Source organism: Triticum dicoccoides, chromosome 1B (assembly GCF_002162155.2).
Source record: "Triticum dicoccoides isolate Atlit2015 ecotype Zavitan chromosome 1B, WEW_v2.0, whole genome shotgun sequence".
NCBI classification, from domain to species: domain Eukaryota; kingdom Viridiplantae; phylum Streptophyta; class Magnoliopsida; order Poales; family Poaceae; genus Triticum; species Triticum dicoccoides.
The window spans coordinates 279,924,713-279,929,136 of NC_041381.1; the positions used below are offsets into that span (position 1 = coordinate 279,924,713).

General features: G+C 44.1%; 1 long non-coding RNA gene across 1 annotated transcript; it reads right to left on the reverse strand.

Annotated features, from left to right (window-relative positions):
- Nucleotides 1-1,407: 1,407 nt before the first annotated feature.
- LOC119304195 lies at nucleotides 1,408-2,154 on the reverse strand. Its single transcript, XR_005148151.1, has 4 exons — nucleotides 2,073-2,154; nucleotides 1,917-2,001; nucleotides 1,642-1,701; nucleotides 1,408-1,473 (listed from the first exon to the last, which is right to left on the reverse strand). It is a non-coding gene; the product is annotated as an uncharacterized LOC119304195 (long non-coding RNA).
- Nucleotides 2,155-4,424: the final 2,270 nt, after the last annotated feature.

Below are 4,424 nucleotides of genomic sequence, written 5' to 3' on the forward strand. Positions count from 1 at the left end.
CGCCATACTCCTTATCTTCATGGGCTTCTATACGGATGAGCATAACCCGGCCCCTCCTGGGCGCTTTATGCTCAGTAGTTATATCCCCAACAGAAAGCGTACGCGTCAACCTATAGTAGGAGCACAAGTCAGCCTCAAATGTGTGGAAAACATCATACATCCCATCTGCCATTATTTCTATACAGCCCATTTGCTAATTCTTAAGGATTTTTATGGAGCCCGTATTCTTTTTGTTAGCACTACAACCCATATTGTGACCACGGTTAAAAAATATACGAATTTTTGCATATTTCGGTGCGGTCCCAACTGTTTTGATCCCGAAATTTCAAGTCACATTCAAACTAATTTGAAAAATAAATTTATACCAATATAAAATCCAAATAATTGTCCACGAATAAAAATCAATGGAGTTTAAAATCTTGAAATGAAAAAAAAAGAAATTTGAAACTAATTCCTGGTTTGATGCGTTTTAAAAACTAGATGATACCCCGCGCGTTGTTGTGGGACACGTAGCGGATTTTTGGAGTAACATCAACGGAGGAAAGAAGACAATAATTTGAGTAAGGAATATAATAGATTTCACAAATAGGCAATTATTTAAATTTATTGGTGGATAATCTTATCCACCAACTGATTAGACTTAATTTCCTGTCGTATTTAAACGTAAACGCTAATAGTGTGTTTCCCTGAAAATGCAAAACTTAAAACGATGGCATGTGAAGTAAAGGTACCAGGTAAACAAAACATAACACATTCAAGCAACCGTCTCACCATTTTATTTCAACATTGAAAAACATGAGACTATATATAGAGATCTATGTTTAAATTGCTATAACTCTTCAAAAATAATATTGAAATTTGTACCGGAAAGCAAGAATTATTTGAAAATTTCAGAAAACTTACACGATGATACTATATTTCGCATGCGAACAAAAGATGGAAATCTAAAACATTTAACAATAGCATGAACATGTCCATGAAACAACCCAACTACTACCAAAAGACTGATCATACATAATTGGCAATCCAATCAGACCAAACATTCACACAATGGTAGGATGATAAACATCACACACATATCAAAAAAAATGTGTGGATTGTATCAACAAAGCTCACGCAAATACACGATGATATATATGCAGTTCATACCATCGAAAACACATAGAAGTATGACTATGATTCTCAATTACAATAGGTGGTGACCCGTGTACTATTATATACATGTACAATACCATATAGGTAACTGGCATGGAAGGCATCGAAGCATATGTATCTTCTCTGTAGCAAAGCCTGATATTGCCTTGGATCCTGAAAATTTGTAGCATTGTTAGGAAGGTATTAACTGGATAGTTTGGTGAAGGTTGGTACCTATAGGATCAATTCTTTAGATTTATGTGATGCATAGTACCTTCATATATACTTCTCCTAGTGATCTTACTCCGCTTGTCCTCTGCGTTAATGTTGTTTGTAGTGCTGCATGAAAATGTGAAGTGAGAGATCGATAGAAAATTGTGATGGTCATAATAAATGAAAGTACTCTATACTGGTGTTAACTAAACTGTGAGGATACAAAGTAATGTAAAATCAACATATGCATTTTAATTTTATTTAATAAAAAATATGAAGAATGGTATGATTTACCTGCTAGGATGTTGTTAGCATCTTCAGAAAACTCATTTTGTTCTTTTTGTATCGGAGTTCCTGTGAAACAGAATTTTGTGGTACAACATTCATCGAGGAGTTAAATAAGTATGCATATCCTTGATTAATCCCTTCTTTGAATCTTTGCATATTATTAGGAGCAGCTAATCTAGCCGGTGGTGTATTATCTTGGGAGGTATCTTGTCTATGGACATATGAACTATTAAGTGTGTCCATTATGAATGAAAAATCGAAGGCACTTAATTGAAACTGACCTGCAACTTTAATTCCAAGTATGGCAACCATCCTCTCGCTATTCCTGTGACTGAAAGTTTTAAGGGTCAACATGTCGTTGCTTGCCTACAGATATTTCATTCTTCAAGTTAGTATGCACGAAATAGTTTGTTCGTGAATATCAAATATTTTCTCACCTCTAGCAGGGTGCATTGAAGTGGATTTGTGCCACCAATCGAGAAGCTTTTTCCGATGACATGACTGATAAGGAACTTGGAAGCTATACCTGTTTTCATTCTAGTGCAAAATAATTCTGTTTTACCAATAACATTATCAAGGACAAGCACATGATTTCCAGTGTATATCTTCTTATTTTGATGGCAACGCTGCGCTCGACTAAGTCTTAAGCAATGGAAGAGAAAGCAATTGCATTTAAACTTCCGCATGTATCTGTAAGTGTAAGAAGAAATTTGCACCTACAACATGACATGATTGTTTGTCGCAGGCACCATCGAGGGCGCAGATGGATCCTTGCCTTGGATGTTTCCTACCTCTCGCTAATGATTGCAGGAGCTAGCTGCAGGAAAACATTCCAGTTCAGTAACTTGTGTAGATGACTAAACAACATTTATCGACCATGTAGGTGTGCTCACATGGCTGTAAAATTCTATCTGTAAACAAAATATGGACAAATATTCAGTAATGTTGATATAGAAAATGATGATACACATATCTGTTCAGTTTGTAGCAGCGAGAAGCAAAATAAGAGTGCATTTTATCTAGCTTCATGTGGTAAGTAGCAAAATAGCAGTGATATATTGGTACCGTCAACGTTCTTGAACCGCAGAACTGGAAACACAGTTAAAAGTTAAGGGTGAAATCGTAGTACAACCTTCAGAAGTTACAACAGTTGATCATATCAAGTTTGAGCATCTGAGAAACAATTCTATAACTCGAAACTTGTGCAGTTATAAAGGCAACAATTTTAAAAATTATGGATTAACAACTGCACCTGTAAAAACTGGATTGGGTAGGTGCAGGTGATGCTGGGGGAGTATGCCGACAAGAAATCAGAGTCAAGCTCGATCCAATGCTCCTGCAAGCATCGCTGTCAATGGTGGCCCTACAGCGTCACCATCAGCCCAGCCTCGAGGCCAAAAAAATCCATGCACCGGCTAGACACCTGGCTGGTGCGGTATCCACTACATAATTGCGTCGTCGAGCAGAGCATAGGTGAGACACTAGCGGCCGGTCTAATTCCGCCCACCAGCACAGGCCACCACCGCCTGCTGCAACCTCCTCTCCATGTCTTCCATCTACAGGGAGTGACAAATGAAGCAGGGCCCGGAGAAGGCCACTAAGGACCGCGGAGGGGGCGGAGAAGGGGGAGGCTGTCGATGACAACGTGAGGGGGCTCACCTCAGTCTGACCAGACACCCAAGGTTAGTGTCGGAGTAATGGGCTACGGGTAGCCTCACCCGAGTCCCTAAGCCTTTCAAGACTTTGGGCCGGTTCCGCCCCACAAGACTTCAGAATAAAGGGCCGCCTTTCGGTGGCCAGCTGGCTCAACGACCGGCTGCCCGAAGACGGATGTGCGCCAGCAGACGGCACCAAGACAGGCCAGCTACCTGAAGACGGCTGTGCGCCAGCAGACGGCACCAAGACAGGCCGGCTCCTAGCAGACGGCCTCCGGAGAGGCTGGCTTCTAGCAGGCGGCCACCCAGCGCCCTCAGAGTCTGCGCCCCTCATCAAAAGGACAAGACTGGGTGAGGCTACAGTGTAGCCCCTCACCCTCGAATCCTGGGCTTGGCATGGCTAGAGTGCCCCGTACAGGCGGAGATCTTCGCACGACGCGACACTGTTGCCACTTCCCGCTTGACGTCATTCATGACAGGCGGAGCCCTGTTTCCACGACGGTCTGTCGGTATGGCCCGCAGGCGGCAGGCCCTACGAAGTAGTGAGAGCCCGGAAGACGACGGAGGCCGGACCAACTGAACCTGAGGGAGGCTGGCTTCCAGCAGGCGACCAGTTCCTCCCTCAAGGCCCGTGCAGCATTAACCAGATAAGACGTGGTGTGGCTACAGTGATCTCCCACCAGGCGGTGGGACTGTAGCCATGCTCCATTGACCAAGCCTGCATCATTAGCATCACAGCTACAGTGATCAGCCACCAACCAGACCCGCCAGTGGCGGGGGCGGCCTGTCGGCTTCGTACCAGACCAGGCGGCGGGGCCCACTAGGCGGCGGGCCCCAGCTGCCGGTGGAGAAGCCAACGACTAGAGACACTGAGAGCCGGGTCCAGCACCCAGCCAGATTACCATTGTACCCCTGGGGGGTAGGCCTATATAAACCCCCCAGGGCACCCATGCAAAGGGTTCCCAACCTGTTAGAACTAGCTTTCACCCTAGAGGACGAAGAGAGCTATCCCTGCCTCCTTCTACCTCTAGCATACAGCTCGAGGAGCACCATTGTATTTACTAGTGCCTTAGTGATCATGCGGAGACCCCACAGAGCAGGACTAGGGGTGTTATCTCCTAGGAGAGCCCCGAA